At 42.7% G+C, this 23,632-nt stretch overlaps 1 protein-coding gene and 1 long non-coding RNA gene across 6 annotated transcripts in view; both read left to right on the top strand.

Moving 5' to 3' along the window:
• The first annotated feature begins 2,347 nt into the window (after positions 1-2,347).
• Positions 2,348-11,620, top strand: LOC131504154 (uncharacterized). The gene is made up of 3 exons (XR_009257816.1): positions 2,348-2,424; positions 9,470-9,589; positions 11,317-11,620. It is a non-coding gene; the product is annotated as an uncharacterized LOC131504154 (long non-coding RNA).
• Positions 11,621-14,294: 2,674 nt separating this feature from the next.
• Positions 14,295-23,632, top strand: part of HIPK1 (homeodomain interacting protein kinase 1) — a 51,275-nt gene continuing 41,937 nt past the window's right edge. For 3 of the 5 annotated variants that reach the window (XR_009257807.1, XM_058716132.1, XM_058716133.1), the window contains exon 1: positions 14,582-14,817. The gene's annotated coding sequence lies outside the window, so the exon portion shown is untranslated. Of the gene's footprint in view, positions 14,408-14,581; positions 14,818-23,632 lie in introns of those variants that run through there. The other 2 variants (XM_058716131.1, XM_058716130.1) reach the window with 2 other exon arrangements.

Raw genomic sequence — 23,632 nt, 5'->3', positions numbered from 1 at the left:
TGAGTCTGCTTATTCAAGTAAAGGGATCTGGACTTGGGTTCTCCATGTCAAGACAATTCCCAGGGAGACTGGTTCTCTGTATTCTTGGAGTGCTCCTTAAGCAGGAGAAATTCCATCTGGGGGTCCATGCTACCACTAGTGAATTGCTGTCAGTTTGTTACCTGCCTTCCACCCTTTACCCTCCCCAATCACTACCACAACAGGCTGTTTTGTCTTGAGTTCATGGTGCTTCCCACTTCCTCTTCCATGGAACAGCCCACTACATTGATACAGAATAATTCTGCTTGCCATTATAATCTTCTAAATTTACAACTCCCTGTGGAAATTCTCAGAATGGTTAAGCTTATCTTTATTTTTTTAACATTTGATTTTTAAAGTTTGTTTTGAGAAAGAGAGAGAGAGAGAATGAGAATGACGAGCAGAGGAAGGGTAGACAGAGAGGGAGAGAGGATCCCAAGTAGGGATACCCCTGACTCAGGAATTGAGCCACCAATGCATCCCAAGCTTGTCTTTATTTTGATCACAGTGCTTTCATTTAACTATGGCCTTCCACCTTGACCATCTCATTCCTGGGTGATTTGTCTACTTTGAACACATCCTTAACCCACTGGATCACAGAAAGCTCCCAGAATCTTGGGCTTGGTTCTTTTCCCGGCCAGATGGCTCGCTGAATCATCTTTCAATCACACAAAACCTCTGGCTAGGCTTGGGTTAGTCTTTCCCTTATAATATTCACTTATTTGATTTATATTGATCTTATTTGACTTATATTGATTTTAATATTCACATATTTACGACACAATTGTATTATGGCTATTTTACCAATTCTGAATCTTCCCATCAATTTTCAATAATTTGGGGGAATGGAGAATGAAAAGTTTGTTCCCAGTGCCATAGTCCCATTCTTAATGTGCTTACTATAAAGTGTGCTTTTGGGCAACAAAGAACATTGGGGGAAGCTCACTCACCCTACTAACCAGGCTCCATAGAAACAAAGCATCAGGGAGGGACTAGACTCCTGTACATAGGGAGTCAGGGATAGAAGGTTTGGAGAAAACCTGCTAAAAGGTTCTGAGCACCCAATTCCTAAACTGGGGAGGAGGGGTGCGCCGTCCTCCACCAACCAAAAATTCTCCGATACCTGCTGGGTGTCCTGTAATTCAACTCAATTCTGACACTCTCCACGTGAAAATAGCCTCCAATCCCACAGGTTAAGGGTTCAAGACTACAAGACTGCTCTCCTCCCTCTCAGACACCAATTGCAAGCCCAGGTTGTCACCTGTGCTTCTGACCACTGGCTGTCAATCAGAGGTTCCAACGACTCCTCCTTGGATTTAGATAATTTGCTGGAGCAGCTTGCAGAACTCAGAAAAACATTTTACTTACCATATCACTGGTTTGTTATAAAAGACTATAACTTAGATGGGAGAGATGTTTAGGGCAAGGTATGAGGGAAAGGCAGGGAGTGCCCATGCTCTCTGAGCACACCAGTCTCCCCAAATTCCCACGTGTTCACTTTCTCCTTCACAAGTATGTCTTCACTCTGGATGACTTCAACATTCCAGCCTCTCAAGCTCTTTGACCTCCTCATCTCCAAAGACCTTACTTCTTTCTTCCTCACCACCCTGTCATTAACCAGAAATTGTACATCTGAAATCTCGATTTTAAACCTGCTTTTCGCCCACGTTATTTGCTCAAGTACCTCCACTGTCAACGCCAGCCCTCTCTCAGCTTCACACCCCACCTTGACCTGACTGTATCCCATGGTCCATCGATACAACTCCCTTTATCTCTCTCCCACTCAGGCAGACTTGCCTTGAAAAACTCCAATTCTGAATAAATTATACTATCTGCTCTTTATCTGCACTAGAGCAGCTAGATTTTGTTGAAGAAAGCCCTCAACCAGGCTGGCTGGTTTCATTTTAAATTCATGACATCATACATCAAAATGGACTTCCATTCTACTGAGCAATCCTATTGTTTCTTTAGTGGGCTTGGTTTCCTATTTTCCCTTTCTCTTTGCTTTCCCTCCCACCCACACTACCACTCTGCCTTGAAACATATCCCGAATCTTCCTTTTCCTCATCTTCACCTCTACCATCTTTGTCCAAGCAGACTTTGTTTCATGTCTGAGTTATTGCAAGAGCCTCTTCAACGTGCTCCTTGCTTCCAACATCTGCCTCTTCCCCTGCAGATACACGGTCTCGTACCCACAGCAGGCCTGGTATAAGTCATCCCGTGTCACTTCTCTGTTCAAATCCTCAAATGTCTTTCCAGTTCACTCAGAATAGAAATGGAAGTTCTTACAGTGGTCTCCCTGGTCCACACGATCTGCCACCTTCTCTCCTCTCCTAGGACTCTCTCACCCTTCGCTTACCCTGCTCCAAGCCTGCTGACCTCCTTGCAGTCCCTCCGGTGTACCAGGTAAGTGCTCACCTCACTCGTTTCCTCTCCTTACAGTGTTTTACATCCAGATACCATCCAGATGGTTCCCTTACCTCATTCACGGTCTTGCTCAGCGAGACTATTCTTGGTCATTCTGTTTAAAATTGCAACCACCTGGTCAGCCACTCCCTCTCTCCCTTCCTCGTTTTTTCTCCATAGAGCCCTTACCACTTTCTAACACTCTAACAAATGTTGAGATCTTATTGAGGTCAGTGTGTACTGTACTAGAATGTAAACTCCAGGAGTGGTTTTTTTGTTTGTTTCTTTTGTTCACTGTTGCATCCATAATGTCTAGAACACATAGCAGATTCTTTTTTTTTTTTTTTAATTTTATTTTGAGAGAGAGAGAGAGAGAGAGAGAGAGAGAGAGAGAGAGCATGCACTGTAGGCAGGGAAGAGCAGGGGAGGTGCAGGGAGAAAGAGGGAGAGAATTCCAGGCAGGCTCTGTGCTGTGGCTCCATCCCATGAACTGTGAGATCATGACCTGAGCGGAAATCAAGAGTTGGACGCCTAATCAACTGAGCCACCCAGGTGCCCCAGCCTGTTCTTAATAACCAACATTGGTTGAATGAATAAATTAATGAATCCAGTCAGGTTAATGGGGTTTTAGGGTGATGGTGGGGTTCAGAGCCGATGGCCAAGAAAGAATTCTTGAAGATGTCTTTGGTGCAAAAAGGTGATTTTATCAAGGCATGGGAACAGGACCTGTGGGCAGAAAAGAGCTGCATTGGGGTTGTGACTGATAGCTGATTATATACCCTGAGGTTGGGAGACGGTTATGGACAGCCTAAGTCTCTAAGGAATTCTGGAAGCAAGGTTTCCAGGACCTTGAGGGGCTAGGTGTTGTTAGGAAAATGCCTACCGTTTAGTAAAACCTGTTATGAGACCCTTCAGATGTATATCGGGGGACCATAAACTTGGAGTATGACTGCAGCATATCTTGGAGGAGTTGAGATAAAGGAAGTTTACAAAAGAATTTTTATATGTTAAAGTAGACTTACAGGATCTTGAGGGGTCAGGGTAATGTTAAGCCAAGATTCCCTTTTGCCCCCAGCAAAGTGTCATCATCGAGGCAGCTGAGCTCCTAGAGGAAGGTCACTCTGCCTGTTTCAAGGAGTTGTCAATGGGCTGTAGGCAGTAAAGGAATTTAATTTTTCATTTGCCTTTGTTTCCCACATCACCACGGCAAGCACTTAAGCCCCCTTTACATCATGATGAGGGTGATATTAGGGCTCCAGGAAACGGAGTCTATAGGTTTCTGGAGATTAGGCTATGGAGAAGATTGCCTTTTTCTTGCAGTTTACTGAGTTATCCATAACTTGAAGGAGACTCCTGTCCTGCATGACTGTGATCTCTATCAGTCAACCATCTGCTTTCTTTCCTTTCCCCTGTTCTGGGCAGCCAGCTGGGAGTGTCCAAGGAATATCACACATATCCCAGCTGGGGGGGGGGGGGGCGGGGGGGGTTGGGTGCTGTTAGCCTGTACTTTGCCCTCATCTTGTCCCCACCCTCCCTCATCAAGGTGAAGACCTGGAGGGTAGCATCAGTGCAAAGACCATGTGATGGGAATGAGTTTTGTGTCTAAGGAACATTAAGAAGAGCGTGGGTCTGGGTGCCTGGGTGGCTGAGTCAGTTAAGCATCTGACTTCGGCTCAGGTCATGATCTCATGGTTCATGAGTTTGAGCCCTGAGTGGGGGCTCTGCGTGCAGAGCCTGTCTGGGATTCTCTCTCTCTCCCTCTCTCTCTCTGCCCCTCCCATGCATGCGCACATGCTCTCTCTCTCTCAAAATAAATACATAAATTAAAAAAAAAAAGAAAAGAAAAGAGCATGTGTCAGAGGGGGAGAAGAGGAGTTCAGAGAGGAAGGCAGAAGTGGGGTCAGAAGTGACTTACGGGTTAAAGTAAGAAGTTTAGGCTTTAGTCTAAGTATAAGCTACTGGAGTGCTTTAAAGTAGGGGGGAGATATTATCTGATATATATTTTTAGAAGCAACAGATGGAAAATGGGGCAAGAACGAAAGCAGGCATGCCAGTTACAAAGGGCTTGCAGCTGTAAAAGATACTGGTGAGCTGAACTGGGGTTTCTGGAAGAAAGGGGATTTGCATTGTGTCTGAACATAAATTTATTAGGGAAACCACTTTAGCACAAGCAGCTACAGAAAGAAAGACATACCTTTGCCTCCACCAAAGCTTTCACAAAGGAGAAGTATATATATATATATATATATATATATATATATATATATATATATATATATATAACTATATATGTACCCAAAAATATATACAGATATTTGGGGGGAATAAAGAAAGGGAGAAGAAAAAATGAGTTTATTTTACAAGTAACTGGGGTATTTTTTGAATTGACACTATTTCCTATAATAGACTGTTTTGTAACTATGTACTTAAGAGAAAGAAACATGTTTTACTTGCTTTGGAGTCAACACAAGCCTTGGGATTAAAGGTTATATTTTCTGAGAGACTAGGGCTCTTCAGTTGAAAAAAAAATCATTTTGTAGAGAATAGTCACTTTCTAAATTGTTTAAATTATTATAAAGCTTAATAAAATTTTATTGGGAATAACATTAGTCCTGATCTTTGAATATCTGCATCTATGAGATCGAGAAGATATAATGGAGGATAGACTATAGTCCAATTTAGTCTGAATTGAACCTTTTTGATTAATTCACCAAGTTGTAATATTCTACATCCTTACAGAGGAGCACCAGAATGAACAGGTAATTTTTGGTTCTCCGTAAGGCTCCTAGTCAATATATTCATAACTAAAACGTGCACTCCCTTTTGATCAAGATAGGACTGAAAAATCTGTATTTATTATATTCTATATAGTATTTATATTATATAGTCTATATTTCACTTCTGTCTGTGAGATCAGAAAGTCTGTATCCGTGGAGATGAATAGTAGTGGGTTCGGGATATTTTTTGAAAGTAACATTGAGGAAACTTTCTGATGGAGGGAATGAAGGAGGTAAGGAGAAGGTGTTTATCATCTCCATTTAAGAACGAGGAGCACCTGTGTGGTTCAGTCGGTTAAGCGTCCGACTTCGGCCCAGGTCATGATCTCGTGGTCCATAAGTTCGAGCCCCGCGTCGGGCTCTGTGCTGACAGCTCAGAGCCTGGATCCTGGTTTAGATTCTGTGTCTCCCTCTCTCTCTGCCCCTCCCCTGCTCACGCTCTGTCTCTCTTGCTCTTAAAAATTAATAAACATTAGAACAGAATGAGGAAGGTGACCTTTATAAACATGCCTACTATCACACCCTAGTTACTGGGAGACTCTGGATTCCTACTGACATCAAGGCTCCAAAGCCCATGATTTTCTTCTGTACTGGCCATTCCGGGAGCACTGAGGTTGGTCAGGCAGAAGGCTATTTCATATCAGAGAATTTACCCTTTCGGGTTTTGACAGGGCCCCTCCTCCTGTCCCACCTCCAATGGACAGAACCACTTACTAATCCCTTGATGACAGCTTATAGATTTTATAAAAGTGAGTTTCCCAAAGTAATAATAAAAAAATAAAGTTAAATTCACAGCCAAAGATGAAGATTGTTATTTTGAGATTTCTAAAACTCCATTGTATAGTTAACTGAATTCTGATGCTTTGACACTGTGAATAAACACTCAGTAATTTACTCAGCCAAATAGTTACTGGTACTGACCACATATCAGGAACTGTGTTAGGCAAGGGATACTTCATTGGGGCGTTTTTGATTTCTGAGTCTGTAGGAAGTGCAAAATGACTTAGCACAAATTATATTCAGTGATTGAATTTCAAGTTCCTGTCCTGATTCATAGCCTTCTCCCTTGTGGGTCTCTGTGTCCCTTTCCAGAGCATTTGTTTTGGCTTTGGCTTTGACTTAGAATCGAGAATACAGAAAGACATATGGAGTGCAGGTGCTAAAAGCTTGTGTAACAGTTGGTCGAAGGTGAGAAGCTACAGAATTTTGGGGGCAGGATAATGAGAAATGACAATGACTCAGGGAAAGCGACAGAAAAGCACTATCCCTTGGTCTTGCCGAATAAAGTGTTGGTATATGGAGAAAGTGAGGGAGTAAGATGGTCATGTGTAGATAAAGGGGGAAATAGAAATCATTAGGGGGGAAGGAAGGTCTGAGGAAGAGTAGACACAGTTGTATGAGTATTTAAGGCACGGCTCTTCTCCCAGAAGTCTCTGGGAGACTTGAAAATTAGGAAAACGAGGGATCAAGTCTCTTGCTCATTATCTCTGAATCCTGCAAATCCTTTTTTTTTTGAAGTGAAGGTCATATAACACACAATTAACCATTAAAAAAAATTTTTTTTTTTTTAATTTTAGAGAGAGAGAGTGAGGGCAGGGGGGAAGGGCAGGGGGATAGAGAGCCCTAAGCAGGCTCCATGCTCAGCACGGATCCCGATGCAGGGCTCAAGCCCAGGACTCTTGGATCATGACCTAAGCTGAAATCAAGAGTTGGACACTCAACTGACTGAGCCACCCAGGCGCCCCACAATGAACCATTTGAGAGTGTACAACTCAGTGGCATTTCAGGCATTCACAATGTGGTATAAGCACTACCTCTCTCTAGTTTCACCTTCCCTTTCTTTCCATTGGTTGTTTGTATTGGACTCTTTCTCTTTAATCCCACAGCTATGGCCTTCTTCCAAACTCCCCTTCCACCGAAGCCATCATTTCTGCTGGGACCCAGTCCCCAAAATGTCCTCTTTTGATACAAAAAGAAAATAAGATTAGCAAGACTTACACCTGAGAGCAGGGAAGCCAGGTCCTACCTGCCATTGTATTATTCAGCCCGGCAACCAACCCAGCTTTAGTGGGGGAGACGCTGGGGAAGTTGAGAAGTGTGGGGGGCTGTGAGGGCACCAGGCCTTCTAACAATATAGAGGAGAGATTTTCTCTATAAAAGGAGGGTACTCACCTGATCATCCTAGGTGGATTGCTAACACAGGTGGGTACTTGACTTCTCAGCTTTGTATACGACACTCATCTTCTCTGGTTTTAGTTTCTAACCCCATGGCTCTCAGGCAGCCTAGTAAATACCAATAACTTCTTTCCAAGGAGTACCTGTCATACTTAAGAGCTCATGCCTCCTGTATATGATAATATAATGGCATATTTATTCTTCCGTTCACATTTTGCATGAAAAAGGTAGAGAGTTACTAAAAACAAAAAACATCTGGGGCACCTGGGTGGCTCAGTCACTGACCATGACTTCATCTCAGGTCATGATCTCATGGTTCATGAGTTGGAGACCCACACCAGGCTCGTAGCTGTCAGTATGGAGCCTGCTTGGGATCTCTCTCTGCTCCTCCCCCACTCACACTCTCTCTCTCAAAAATAAATGTTAAAATAATAAATTAAAAAAAAAAAAAACCAAGTAACATCTCACTGATGGCCTAACCAAAATAGTGCTGCTATCTTCTTTTAAGTCCCTGCTCAGTCAATAGTGATACTTCTAGAAGCTTCTGCAGTGATCTCCAGAGAGTTAACTGCTATATTCCTCAGCACTTGTAATGCCACTTTGAGGACCAATCTTGAACTTGTTATAATTGTTCCTAATTTATCTCTTTAATTACGTTGAGGACCCAGAGGTCATGGGATGTGCTTTATGCACCTTTTTATTCTGTTTAGCTCAATGCCTGGTACTTATATGCAGTCAATAAATCCTGGAAGGAAATGTTTTAAAAAGGTCCTATTTAGTCCCCATCATACATGCTGGATTTGCCCTCTATGAAACCAGTTAAGGGGCCAGAACAACCTTTCCTGGCTCCTTCCTGTGGGGAGTAGCAAAGAGAGCAATGAAAATGATTCAGTTCATGATTTCTCAGATGTAGCCAAAGTAGACGGCATGGACCCAAGCAGCTTCCTTGGATATTAAGAGCGGAATATGGGAAGTGACTACAGTAGATTTTATCACCCAGTTGGACCAAACCATCCTTCCTCATTTGTCAGTCACCACTCATATTAGGAAAAATCCCTTGTAGAAATCACATCATTTCTGTCCCCACCATGCCACTAAAATTGCTCTTACCAAGATCAGCAGTGAGTTTCTAATTGCAAATCCACTGGCCACTCTTACATCCTTATTCTCCTTTACTTCTCAGATTGGACACCACCAATTAGCTCCTTCTTCTAGAAAATCTCTCCCAGTTCTCTCCTATATTGCTTAAGACTAATTTTTTTGACTGCAAAGAATAGAAAACTTGTCTAATAGTGTTGTTGATACACAAGAACATTTATTTACTTAAAAAAAGAAGTCCAGAAGTAGTGGGCAGTTCCAGGTTCATTCAGAAGCTTACCTATGTCATCAAGGACCCGTTCTTTCTATCTGTCTCCTTTGCTGTCCTCAGCATGCTGACTGTGTCCATCTTTGTTTGCTATCACATTTATGGTCACAAGATGGCCATGGCAGCTCCAGGCCTGGTGTCTTTGTTCCTTTGTCTCAGCAAAAAGAGAGGCAGGAGCAAAAGAATTTCTTCTGTGAAGTTCCTGTCTTTTTTATACAAAAAGAAAAACTTTCCTAGGAGCCTCCCAGTAGGCTTCCCTTCCTATTTTGTTGACCAGAACTGAGTCCTATACCCACCCCTAGATTAGTCATTGGTAAAGAGAAATGGAATTACCAGGACTGGTTTGGTCCACTGTGATTTATCTCCTGATTTGGTGAGAGGAAGCCACCTTTCTTGAAATCAAAGGATCTTCCTTCTATCTGTATAAAACTGGAATTCTATTAATATGGAAAATGTAACATAGGGAATGGCTTTTGGACAAGTGTGACAGAGACTGGCCTAATTTTTCTGAGTCATGCCTCTTTTCCTCTTGGCCATACAGAGAGATTTTTGTCATCTCCTAATCTCTCTAGCAGCATCCACATTCCTGAGTTCCCACCAATGTAACGTGTGCAGAGTAGATCTATGTGTTTGCTACCTGCAGGCCTGGCCTATAAAAACTTCCCACACAAATAATCCATATTTTCTCCCCGCCCCCCCCCCCCCGCCCCTTTTTTTCCCCGGCCAGATACAAGGCATCCAGTGGAGAAATCCAAGCCTCCCAGGAATGGTGAATCTGCAAGGATCAAGACTAATCCAGAACATCTCACATTCAGACATGCTAAAAAAAACCCCACAGTTTGAAAAGGTACCCATTGACTAGATCTGGAAAATTTTAGCACCCAAATAAAGTACATAAGGAATTATAAATTATTGAAAACCATAGTAATCCATGAACCTATGTAGCATTAATAGACAACTAAATTAATTAATTAATGAGAGATAAGGGAGGATTGCTACGAGCAAGAATCATCAATAGACGCTAAATCTAGGGGAATCTGTTTAACAAGAAACAGGATATTTGCATGGTCTAAGATTCTCCCCACAGATTGCTTATTACTAGAAACAAAATAGTAAGTATCCTGTGGGGGAATCAGACACCTCAACTACCAAAATTATTACCGCCCAGTGAGGGACAGTGACATCAGCTGACTTTGGGTTTCATATCCTGGGAAGGGCACAATATCAATTATGTAGTATCCTGGCCAGGAATGGATAACCGGGATCTAATAATGAATAAATGTGAGACAAACTATAAAAATAACCATTGTAAAATGAGGAACATTCTATTGTCTAAACAAAGGGGACAGGCTGTATGTACTCTTCAAAAATATCAAAGACAGAGAAAAGCTAGGGAATGGGTGCAGATTGAAGGAGGTTACAGAGACAGGCGATGTATGATCTTAAACTGGATCCTATATGGGAAGGGGGAAAATGGTAAGAATGATGTTATTGGATTAAGTGACAAAACTGGGAATATGAATGGTAGATTAAAGTATTATATCAATGTTAAGTCTCCTGGAATTGACAACTGTATATATGGTGTATGTAAAAGAATGTACTTATTCTTAGGACATTCAAGTATTAAGGGATAAAGGAGCATGGTGTATGCAATTTACTTTCCTTTTTTTTAAATAATTTTTTTAAGGCTTATTTATTTTTGAGAGATACAGAGAGACAGAGTGTGAGTGGGGGAGGGCCAGAGAGAGGGGGAACCACAGAACTCAAAGCAGGCTCCAGGCTCTAAGCTGTCAGCACAGAGCCCGATGTGGGGCTCAAATCACAAACTGTGAGATCATGAACTGAGCTGAAGTTGGAGGCTCAACCGACTGAGCCACCCAGGCGCCCCTGCAATGTACTTTCCAATGGTCAGAAAAAAAAAATGTGTATGTATATTGTCTGAGACTGCAATTGTTAAAGCGAAAGGGGCAAAATATTAATAAACAAATCCAAGTAAAGGATAAAGGATATAGGAGTACTCTTTTTACTATTCTTTAACTTTTCTGTGTGTTTGGAATTATTCCCAAATAAAAAGCTTTCTGGAGACTAGATTTTAAAAGTCATTGAGGATTCCCTCTCGTTTCAAAGGATTTTTGCATGTTTTGCCCCCCATCCTTTCCTTTGGGCCTTTACTCTCATATGGTTTTTCCCTGTTTTAGAACTGTTGGCTTCTGCTTGAATTCTCTTTTCTTCCTGGCCCCTTGGATTCACTACTTGTTCTGATAGTTTGACTAGCTTTTTGATTAAACTTTTCTCATGACACAGCCTTTTGGTCAGCTTCTCCTAGTTGGCCTTAAGCTCTGCAGCTCCTGAGCAAGTGACTTCTTGCCTGCAACACTGAATCTAGGCTCTAGGCCCAAGGGGAATGTTATACCCTAGGTGAGATTTAATGCTTCCAACTGGCATTGGCTCCGTCTACCTCTGTGGCTGCACTGATTCTGTCTGGGAGGAAATAGTTCTCAATCTGCCCCTTTCTCTCCATGTTCTCTGCTTGACCAAACCCTCATCATAGCTTATTTTTATTTTTTATTTTAGAGAGAGCAAGAGAGTGAGCAGGGGAGGCCGGCAAAGGGAGAGAGAGAATCCCAAGCAGGAGTCCAACACAGGGCTCCATCCCACGACCCTGGGATCATGACCTGAGCCAAAGTCAAAAGTAAGTAGGACGGACATTCAACCAACTGAGCCACCCAGGCCCCATCATCGTAGCTTTCTAATTAGGATTTCTCTAGTGTTACACATTCTACAAGACCAGTGCTCTAACCCCTGAGCTATGGAGCCTTATCCTTAGTGTTACACATTCTAGTCAGCCATCCTCCAGCCACTAGCTCTCTTTAAAGCACAGATTCCTTCATATTACCTGTCTGATTAAACCTCTAATTACCTGTCTGATTAAACCTTCATTGCCTTTAAAACCTGATTCAGGGGGCGCCTGGGTGGCTCAGTAGACTCTTGAGTTCAGCTCAGGTCGTGATCTCACGATTTGTGGTTTCAAGCCCTGTACTGGGCTCTGTGCTGGCAGTGTGGAGCCTGATTGGGCTTCTCTCTCTCTCTGCCCTTCCCCCTCTCTAAATAAATAAATGAATGAATGAATAAATAAATAAATAAATAAACTTAAAAATCTGATTCAGTAGAGGCACCTGGGTGGCTCAGTCGGATTAAGAGTCTTGATTTTGCCTCAGGTCATGATCTCACAATTCGTTAGATTGAAACCGCTCTCCTCCCCCAACCCTGGGAGGTGCGGGGAGGCTCTGCTCTTATGGGGAGGAGCCTGCTTGGGATTCTCTCCCTCTGTCTCTCTGTCTCTCTCTCTCTCAAAATAAATAAATATTAAAACAATAAAATCCAATTCAATCTACCTTACTAATTCCACATCCTGCCACTTCTCTGCCAAACTGTAAGCCCTTTCAGAGCATGGACCATGTCTTTCTTTTTTGTATCTTTAATTTCTAATACAGTCCCTGGCACACAGAAGATACTCTATTAATAGATATTTGCTGAATGGACAAATGAACCCTAACTACATTAAACTTTGACATTTCTTTGACCATTTTATGTTTAAATATCTCCTTCTCCAAAGTCTTCCCTGGCTCTGTCATTCAAGTCTTATATATGTCTCCATGCATTTTTCTCCCCCCTCACTAGACTGTAAGCTAAAGGAAAAGTTCATGTCATATCCATTTGGCATCTGACCCAGTATCTAAGAGAGTTCCTGGAATAAAGCAGGCATACAATTTGTTGGATGGATAAATGAATGATATTAGAGAGGGGAAAAAAAGCAGATTTTGAGAAGGTCTCCATGCAGTGAGGCAGGCTGAGGAAATGGCCTGAGAACCATGAAAATAGACAAGAATAAACAAATAAGGCACAAGGAAATCAATTAAGTAGACAGATGATGATGCAGAATTAAATGATTAGAATAAAATGGGGGTCAATCAGGAAAGGCTCCTTAAAGCTGAATTTTGAGATGTGTTTGAAAAGAGGGAAGGGACATAACTTGAGCGAACAGGGGCCTAGAAGCAGGTCATGGAGTTTGGTTGAGCCAAGTCATGGTGAGCAATTAGTGTGTGTGTGAAGTCTGACTTTTGAGCACGATCAGTTTCCACACCAGAGCTCAAGTTCTGCCTTTTTCCTGGCTCCCCAAGAGGGCATACTTGCCCACTCTCTCTATTTTGATGTTTCCCAGGTCAGCCCAATGTAGAACTTTATGCTCTCTAAATTCCCTGTGAAAGGGGCGCCTGGGTGGCGCAGTCGGTTAAGCGGCCGACTTCAGCCAGGTCACGATCTCGCGTCTGTGAGTTCGAGCCCCGCGTCGGGCTCTGTGCTGACAGCTCGGAGCCTGGAGCCTGTTTCCAATTCTGTGTCTCCCTCTCTCTCTGCCCCTCCCCCGTTCATGCTCTGTGTCTCTCTGTCCCAAAAATAAATAAAAAACATTGAAAAAAAAAAATAAATTCCCTGTGAAAATAAGCAAACAAAACTGCCCTGTGAGATTGAACACTGGCTAACCTTGGTCCCCTAGGGAAATAAACTTCCAGTTCCCAATATAATAGTATTGCTCCCTGTGTTGTTAAGCCAGAAAAGAAAGCCTAACATAGGAACTTAGCATTATCACTTCTTCACAAAAGTATGAACACATTTTCACAAAAATTCCTTTTTTTTGGTTTTGTTTTGTTTTTGGTGAGAAGATGGGGATCCAAAGAGGTCAAGAACGTACAAGTGAGATCTGAGAAGTACAGTGTAATAGGAAAATCTTAACGTAGCCACATCTGTCCACCTCTTCAAAGAGTATATGCAGACACCCCTTGTGCTGACCAGTCACTTTGTAGGGCTCAGATCATTGCTGCCTCCAGCACTTGCAGGATAGAAAAAAGTAGATTATATTACTGTCTCTCTAAAAATGGTCCCTACTTTAGGAATAAGAACATTTTACACAGCGGGAGGTACATCTGAAGTCCTACAGTCTCTTGACTCTGGAAGACGGCAACTGTCTTTCTGTAAGGATAACCTAGTTTTCAGTGTCCATTTTTTCAGAATGCTCTGTGCCCAACGCACCTCGTTTCCTGAATACCCAGCCTTACCACCTCCTGGTAGAGGCAAGAACATTACCATAGCATTTGCTCACAGCTCGTTTTGAGGTGCTGGGTCCAGAGCACAGCTGCTCTTTCTCACCTCCTAATGCAAACCCAGGTTCCTAAGGCGGCAGTGGAAGAGCCTTAGTGAGGGGCTCCTGATGTACGTGGAGGCTTCCAGATCCCGTACATGGAGGCCACTCTGCTAGAACGTCTCCAGACTGCAACGAAACGTTAAAGCCTAAACTGAGGTAATTCCTCACCAGCAGGGTGGCTTCCCGGGTAGGCAGTGCCTCCCTGCGCGCTGCCCAATCTCTGGGGGTGTCACACTAGACTGTGGTGATGTCACACTGGCTGGGATGACATTTTACAGCTGGACCCCCCCACCGCCACCAAGCACCTTTAAATCACCGCGGAGTCTTCCGCGGGGAGGGAGGGGGCGGGGAATCCGGCCCCCGCAGTCGATCCACGCTGGCTCCCCACGGAGGTCCTCCCGGTCCCACTCCCATCTGTACTATGTTGTCGTCCTAATCGTCCCGCTCCTCGGCACTTCCGCCTCAGTAGGTGTCATGGCGCGGGGCCGGTGAATGGTTCCCGCGGGGCGGGGCCGCCGGGGGGGGGGGGGGGCGGTCGCTCGGCGCTCGACTCGTCGGGTCTGGCGACAACGGCGGCTGCGGAGCCAGGGGCCCGGTGGTGGCCCCGGACGGCAGCAGGAGGCCGAGGCGGGAGCGCGCGGGGCTGAGGCGGCGGCGGCGGCGGCGGCCAGGGGCCGGGCGGCGGAGCGGGCGGGAGGCTGAGGGGGCGCCCCCCGCGGGACAGGCGCGGGGACGGCTCCGGGGGGCGGGGGCCGGGGCCCGGGCCGGCTCGCACGGGGGGTATGATGACCCGGCGGCGGGGCCCCGGATCTCGTCTCCTCCGCCGCCTCCTCACGGCAGCCCCAGCTCGCGGCTGAGAACCAGACCCACCGGCGGTGAGTCGGGCCGGGCGGGAAGGGGCTTCGGCGGGAAGCGAGCTCCCATCCGCTCCCCGAGGCGGGGCCGGCCGGGCCGCGGGGCTCTTCGGGGCGCCCGGCCTGCGGGGGGCGCCTCCCTGGGCGCGCCCCCACCCGGGACCCGGCGCCCAGTCCTGCGGCCCGGTCGTTCGCGGCCGCGGAGGGGCTTGCGTCCTCGGGAAAGCGCGAAGGCTCCGGGTTTGTTTTCGGGGCAACTCCCCCAGCCTGCTGCCACTTCTCTTCGGGGCGTGTTGTTGTCCTTAGATGACAGGGGGCCGCCTTGCGCCTCCTCACCCGGCCGGTTCCCCCCCACCCCCCTACCCCCCGGCCGTCGTGGCAGGTTCCCAGCGTGTGACTTGTGCGTGTGCATTTCACAGCTCTGCTTATCACCATGGTTTTGGGTTATTTGTGCTCTTTGCGACCAGAAAGCGGTGCCTGGAAAGGACGGCAGTGGTGGGGTGGGTGTGGAAGCTTTTTCTGTCCTCTCCGCTTCTGTTCTTTAATCGTTAGGTTTGTAATTTGTAATGATGGTGGAGACTACGTGGGACCAGCCCACCTAATGTGTGTCTGTGCAAAGCGGATCTAGAGGTCTGGCTCAGAGGGAAACTTTTGCTGTCGCCGCTTTCCCAAAGCTTTCGTTAAAAAGAGAGAGAGAGAGAGAGAGAGAGAGAAGGTGAGGAAACAACCAAAAACTCTTGGGTAAGGTCCGCACTTTCATAGGTCTGTGGGAAAGAGGCCCTTTTTGTGTTTAGCAACCAAGACTTGGGGCTCGGTCTCCAGGAGCGCTGGTCCAACCTCCAGTTTGTTGTGGTGACAAGTCGTGAGCCTTGGCCTGTGTTTATGCTGGGCGCGTTTTCTTTCCTGTTTAGGTGGGGGAAGGGGGGAGGGGCTCGAGAAGGGGAAAAAACAATCCCAAGCTCCAATTGTCTTTCCTCCGCTTAAGCCTCGACCTCAGTTGTAGATGGACTCGTTTTGAGGCCGCCCGAGGTGCTTTTCCTTAGTGACACTTTGGGAATTCTCAGTGATTGCATCAAAGTATTCATTTCAACTGTAAAAATTCTTCTGCCCGCTCTATCCTTTATCTTATTTGTTCCTTAGTAACTGATGAAAACAGCAGCCTGGCTTCCTGCTCTTGATGAAGTGGGGTTAAATTAAGTGGCTGATGCCCTCAGCGAAACCTACAATTTTGTTCTTGTTTGTGTAAAGCTATTTTAGATTCCTGATCTGGTGTGTGTGTATGTGTGTGTGTGTGTGTGTGTGTGTGTGTGTGTGTGTGTGAGATTTAGAGATTGTAGAGAATTCAGATCATTACCAGTTTTTATTTATGTAGGTCTAACGCTTTCTGTAAAACATTAAAAAATCTAACAAGTCCTATTACTTAATAATTGTTATTTAGCTGGTGATTTTGGACCTCCACACGTAATGGGTTCTGGGTTCTGTGTTACAATACTGGTATCCTTCACTTTAAGATACTGCTCCTTGCTTGAAAGATATTCTGGTAAAGTCACTTGTGGTTGGGACTGAAGGCAGCCAAGCCAGTAAAGCATCTGATGAGTAAAGTGGTGATTGAGATCTTGTAAATGTGTCTACTGGTTCTAGTTGGTAAGTAGGACTTTTGCTGTGATTCTCATAAATAGTTTATACTATTTTTGGATATTATAGGTTTATGGACTGTAGAGTAAGTTGATTGGTAACTCGAGATTGAAAACCAAACCAGAACTCCCTCCTAAAAGAAAAAGAAGATAATCTCAAAATTCACAGTTCTCTGGAAAATCGAATTTCTTCATTCTGTGGTTTTGTTTTCATAAGCACAGCTTAGTCACTGGTTGTGTTGGGAGAAATCAGGGAGCCAGACCTGCCCTGTAAACTTCTTACACTTGGAACTTGTGCAACTTGTTGTTGGTTATACATTGTAACCGGTCCTTTTGTAATTTGAGCTAATTTTGCAAACATGAACTTCCTGATCTGTCCTTTTATTTTCATTTTCAAGACTGCATAAAGCAATCCATATTTTTTTAGTTTTTTTTTAAAGTTACAGTTATTAATTTCTCCCCAGTCTCTTCCCTTACATTTCATGCCATTCTGAACACAAGTGATCAAAATCATTTTTCCTTCAAGTACTACCTCAACAGTCACTGATTTGCTTTTTGGTTCCTTTTTTGTTCCTAATTTCCCAGCTCCCTACATGACTTAAGTATTTTTGTAGAGCATAATTTGGCTCTTTAAAAAAACTTACATCCTGTTTTTATATTTCTCTCTCTCTTTTTGGTTTTATCATCTGAGCAATATTCTAAGCTCTTTGAAGATAGGGAAACGTGTGTATTTCTTTTGGAATCTTTAAGGGCACCTGGTACAGTGCTTTCCCAGTGTTTAGTGGAAAACAATCAGAAGACCTGAATTCTTTGCCAGCATTGCTACTCATTAGCTCTGTGTAAAACTTGTCTGCCTTTCTTGGGTCTCCTTTTTCTCATCTTGGAATTAGGGGGTTTTGGAAAGAATCCCGTAAGGTCCATTTTAGCTGTCAGACTGTACTTTTTGCTAGTGTCTTCTGCTTCTCAAATACATCTCCTTCCTAGAAACAGTTTTTCATTTTTCCACATTCCCTGGCATACTGGTAAAAGTTATCGCATCTGAAAGAACTTGTTCTACCTTCCATCTGCCAACCTGTTGTTACCTTATTTAAGTCCTGTTTTCCTTAGGCCTTTGCTGACAGATCTAAACAGGGTCATCCCAGCGTTTATGTTCCATATTCATCTACGCTGTTAATTTGACATTTTCCTTGTGCTTGAAACTCCTCAAGGTATAGCTTTCTTCATTCTAAACTTTATGGGACTTGTCCTGCTTAGAAGGAAAGTACCCATCAGCCAGTTTACCAAGATATTACAAAATATTGATTATATGGCTGTAAATTACATAGAATTGTAGAGTTAGTCTTTCATCAGCTAACACCACTTATTCCACACCCTCTCTTTGCATACTGGTTGGGGAGCTGGCTTGTTGGTTCCTTCTGAAGGAAAGTGCTACAGGAAAGGGGTGGGGAACTTCCATTCAAATGGTGTCCTTAGGGTTTCAAGCTTATTTTTTCCTTTTGTATCACTACACTTAGAAAACTAATCTATATATTCTCTTGTAGGCAAGGGACTATAATTTCTGTCTCACTTGAATATTGCTCTAATTTAGAATGACACCTGAGATCCCCTTATGTTTACATATGGAGAAGTATGTGATCTCTTTCTAGTCATTCATCCTAGCAAACATTTGACACATACTATATGCTAACCATTGTGATAGATTCTGGTGATAGAAAGAAAGAAATAAAGAAAGAAACCTTCTGTGATACTGAGGATTGTCCTCATGAAACTTGAAGTTTGGATGTCAACTTTGAAATAAATAGTCATACTTAGAATGAAATTTAGGGTGACCTCATGAGTTAATATGTGATCTGGCCCTTGTCTGCCTCTTTGGGCCCTGCATCTATTATTTTCTTCCCTGTTCTATTCCATCCATACTGGATCTCTTCTTCAAATAGGCCAAGAATGTGCCTTGGCACCAACTGTTCTCTTTCACTGGGGTGGCTCCTTCTTGTCAATTAGGTCTTAGTGTAAGTACTACCACCTTGCAAGGCCTTCCCTGACCACCAAATCTAGAGTATGTCTCCCCTTCCCACTGTCTCTATCATATTACTGTGTTTTCATCATAGCATTATCACTAGCTACTATTTTCTTGGATGTGTGTGTGTGTATTTGTCTTCCCAGCAGAAAGTAAATTCCAAGAGATGAGGGAACTTGTCCATCTGGAACACCACTTGTTATCCCTAGTTTCTAGAAAAGTGCCAGGCAGACATATTAGGTACTCAATACATGTTTGTTAAGTGAATAAATGAAATAAGTAAGTACAAGTGTGGTGAGTGGTAAGAAGTGGTAGAGAATGCTATGAGAGCCTTTACCAGGAAACGTAAGCTAGTATGAAGTGGTCTGGGCAAGGCTTTCCTGAGTGTATTTGTCAGCGTAAGGCTGACTAAAATGTACATAACCTAGGAAAATAGTTTTTCTCTCATGCAACAGCCTGAAGTAAATGTTCCGGGTTGAACTGAGCATTCGTGGTGGGCAGGCGGCTCTGCTCTGATCATCCGGAGACAGTTCTTTACATCTTACTGCTCTGCCTCCCTTGGATGTGGTCTCATGGTGGAACCTGGGTCTCCATAGGTTCTTGCTGCTGGAAATGGAAAGGAACACAAAGAGCTCACCCACACATCACTTTCTGTTGGTGAGAGGGACTGGTAAACACAGCCATGTGCCTGGGGTGAATGAGAGAGTAAAGCAGAGACACTAAAAGGATAAGCAGAAGTTATAGAAAAAGAGAAGGCTAACAGGCAAAAACAAAGTTCAGAGAGGGAACGTTACGTGTGAAGGAACTAGGATAGGAGAAATTTAGCACTGCTGGAAATTTAGAGATTTTGGACTTTATCGTAAGGTTTTAGGCAGGGGACGGATTGGCGCTTTTTAAAACTTCAGTTGTAAAGAATGAATTGGGAGAAAGGAGCTTAAAAAGGAGGCTTGAGAGTACCATTTGGGGGAGGTAAGTTAGGCTTAGTCCAGGATTGTCAGCAGGGGTGGAGAGAAATGGGTAGAGTGGAGAGAGAGATGATATTGCAGTGAAGGAGTTTTCTTCCCAAACCTGCTTGCTTTACTTTTACAGCTTGTGTTTTCTCACTTACCTACTTGAATGATATGAATATTCTTTACATATCAGCGTGCTCGAGAATATGTACATCTGTGTACATGTCAGCCGAGGACAAGTGCCTCAGAGGCGGGCAGTCAACATACAGTATTGATTTTAGGTTATTTTAGGTCACCAATTGTTAAATTGTATCAAAGAGGCAAAGATGATACTAAGTGAAAGCAGTAGGAATTTATTATTGGTGTGGAAGATGGAAGTTACCTGAAGGGTAAAGACAGAACTCTGACAAATGATTATCTTGGTTGTCATCACCAACTGTTCCATTCATAGTTATAATATTTGAATTCTTTACAGTAAGGGTACCTACCTGTGCTGCCCATAATAAATGTTGTTAAATAGATGGGACCATTTCAGGGAGTGAATGGGGAGGCTGTTAATTTTTTTGCTTTTGAAAGCCTTGGGTTCTAGCAAGACTCAATTCTGTTTAGCAATTAATACAAGCATCAATAGCTTTCTGCCTATTAGTTCTAGTTCCCAGATTAATGCAGTGGCCTAATTTGTCATTATGTTCAGATGGTTAAATACTTGAAAAGTCAGGTATGAAATGAAAAGACTAGTTTATTATTAGGGTCAAGAGGTAGGACATTTTCAAGAAGTCAGAAATAACTTTTATTGGCAGCTGTTCTCATGTGAGTTGAGAATATTTGTAACTTAGCAGAGTCTGATACATAGTAAGTTTTCCACAGATGTTAATCCTGTTCCATATCTTCCTTTGGGAGGTCTCACCCTAGGAAGAAAATTGGTTCCCCACTTTGCAAAGGCAAATTTTATGGAACATAGTATCTTTATCTTATGTCTAAAAATGGCTGCTTGTAGCTGAATTATATAAATAAGAGTGTTGATTTTTCTAGGCAATTTTGATTTTGTATCTTCTCCTCACCTAGTGCTTGTTGAGGTCAGGATGAGTCTCAGCCACACTGGCATGATGTTAATTACCATACACACATGCTGTGGGGAAGGCCAGTGAAATTCTGGATTGTTCTTTCCCTGTGGGCAGACATAGAAATTTGTCTTACTGAATAAGACTTATATTCATTTATTTATATACTTAAACTTCCAGAAAAATTTCCTAGAACTTGTGCTTTTTGCAGTGCTCAGTGTGAAGATTTGAAACCACCAGTATCTATTATTTTGTGTATTGGGTGAAAGTTGTCCATAACATTACTCTGGTAAATGTAATATTTTAAAAAATATTTCGTTATTAATGTACTTTCAAAAATTTGGCATTAAACTTCATGAATTCTATTCAGTATTATTACTTTAGGCTTCCATATTCTTAGACATAGCTACAAACTACAAATTTTGTATTCAAATTCTTTCATTAAATATTTTTAGGTATATAAAATTTGTGCTCCTGTTTTTTTTTTTTTTAATTTTTTTAACATTTATTTTTGAGAGACAGAGACAGCATGAGTGGGGGAGGAGCAGAGAGAGAGGGAGACCCAGAATTTGAGCAGGCTCCAGGCTCTGAGCTCTCAGCACAGAGCCCCGACGCAGGGCTCGAACTCAAAAACTGTGAGATCATGACCTGAGCTGCAGGTGGACGCTTAACTGACAGCCACCCAGGCACTCCTGTGCTCCTGTTTCTTCATAGATTATTAAAATTAGTAGCTCAACAGATACACAATGGAAAACAAATTTCAAAAATTTGCTTCCTTTCATTGTTCAAAAATTGGCTCAGTTTTATGATAAATATTCTTGCATAAATTTTAATAGGTAAATTTTGTAAAGGTATTACTTTGTTTAACATTTTTCTTCTATTATAATTTGGTATTATGTCAGTGATATAGGCAGAACAAGATGACTTATGAATTCCTAGCTGTGGAGTTAAATTGCACTGACTTTAACTTTTAATTTACACTTTTTTGTCTTCAAGGTTCACGTAAATTATGGAAACTGTTGTTTAAGGTAAATCCAGATCACATTTTAGAAATTGAAGGCTGAGGATTTGTTCTTCATTCCAGCTGTCTAATCCAGTGCAGATGGTTTTTAGTTACATTCAGTCACAAAGAAATGTACACATTGCTTTTTTATGTCTGTAACATCCTTTGTCACGCTTCCTTCCTTTCTTGTGTGTGTTTATTCTCTTATGACTGGTAAAATTATACTATGTGTTTTGGAGTGGAAACTTCCCCTGTATCTCAGAGACTGCACAGATAAAAGAGAGGGATATTTGAAAAATAAAACCAAGCATTTGAAAATCTTGCAGTTTAATGAGTGGTAGGGAGTAGATAGGAGGTTGGTAGGTAAGGGTCAGAATCATCCAATGAATACTGCCTGTCTGTATATTGCCAGAGTCTGGTAGTTTCTGGTGATGTAAGCAAACATCAAGACAGATATGGCACCTATCATGCAACTATCCTGTAGCTGGGAATGTAAGTAACATTAAATAAATAATTTCAAGTTGTAAGGGAGGAGCAGGATGTTATGGGTGTGCATGGTGGTAAGGATGGTGGTGTATGTGTGTGTGAGAGAGAATGAATGGTTTTCCCAGAAGAAAATCTTCAACATATCAGAGGGCCTTCCAAGAACTGGAAGGAGGGCAGCATGGCTGGAATGGGAGATTTTGGAAGACAGGAACCAGATTTTTGTAGAGCTTGTTAAGGCAGATTGAGGATTTTGGATTTTATCCACAAAGCAATGGAAAACTTTGGAGGCAGGAGGAGGAAGGTGGTTAAGAAAGAGAGAGCAGTCATCTGATTTGCATAATTTAAAAACAAAGATCCCCAGAGTGCATTCAAGATTAGTTTGGAGGCTCCTGGCTGTTTGAACTAGAAAGGTCCCAATAGGGGTAGAAAAAAATGGCTGATCTGAAATATACTTAGGTGGTAGAATTGGTAGGATTTGGTTATAGATTAAAGATGAAGTAATAAAGGGAGAAGAATGAATTCCAGACACTAAGAACTTCATATGTATTAAATAATTTAATTCTCAGAGTAACCCCATGAAGTAGGTATTGCTATCACCAATTTACAGATGAGGAAACTGAGACTCATTCCTCTCTGATTTTTGGCTTGAGATGTTGTATATATGGTGGTGTCTCATAACTGAGACAGAATACTGGCGGTGGGGTCGAGGCTCATAAATTTAATTTTGTACATGTTAAATTTGAGGTATATTCAAGATACCCAAATTGCAGTGTGGGATTGTTATTTGGAAATAAGAATTTGAAGTTCAGGAGAGAGAAGTCTGAGTTAGAAATAAAGATTGGAGAATCTTTTGCAGATGACTAACCCTGGGAAGTAGTTACTGAAAACGGGGGAAGTGTGGACAAGAGAGGGAGGACTAATGTAGAGCCTGAAGGCATCTGAGTGTTACATGGTCGAGAAGAGAGAAAATAAATACGAAATGGCTTATATGCTATGTCAGTGATTTGGACTTTATTCTAAAAGTTTTAGCTTTGGGAGTCTTGGGGTTTATTGAGCTTGAGATATTTATGGATGTTCAGGGACAAAAAGCTGGCCTTTTCTCACCCCCTTTCTCCATATTTTTTGTAAGAATTACTTCCTGTGGTTCTTCAGGAGATCCTCTCTATAGGTTTCACATCATTTGATTACTTTTTTCTGATCATTTTATCAGTGGTCCTCTTATATTGTAGTGGGCAGAGCTAAACACTATTAAAATAGTGTATGACCTGAGCAGAGTAGATAGCATTCACTTTGTCCAGCACGTTCTGGACACTATTTCTATGAATGTAATTGAAGATTGAAATAGCTTTTGAGGGGAGGGGAACATTATCACATAATGTTTCTCTTACCAACTGAAAGTGTTTTTCGTATACGTATGCTCCCGCTAAGCCTTGTATTTCTTATCCTTGTGCTTTGTGGTAGTCATATTTTTTGGACCTAAGTAGGATTCTGTATTTGTATTAAATTACATCTGCTAGATTTGTGTTGTGGTTTCCACCCTATTGTGATCTTTTTGGACCTGTTCCTTAGCAATATATTGAGTATCCTGCCCAAATTTGGTTCATCTGTAAATTTTATAAGCATGCCATCTATGTCTAAATTTAAATAATTGATCAAAAAGCTAATCAGGGAGTGTCTGGGTGGCT

This window comes from Neofelis nebulosa, chromosome 2 (genome assembly GCF_028018385.1).
Source record: "Neofelis nebulosa isolate mNeoNeb1 chromosome 2, mNeoNeb1.pri, whole genome shotgun sequence".
In the NCBI taxonomy this organism is placed as follows: Eukaryota; Metazoa; Chordata; class Mammalia; order Carnivora; family Felidae; genus Neofelis; species Neofelis nebulosa.
Note: the sequence above shows the minus strand (reverse complement) of the source record. Positions and strands in the feature narration are given on the sequence as shown.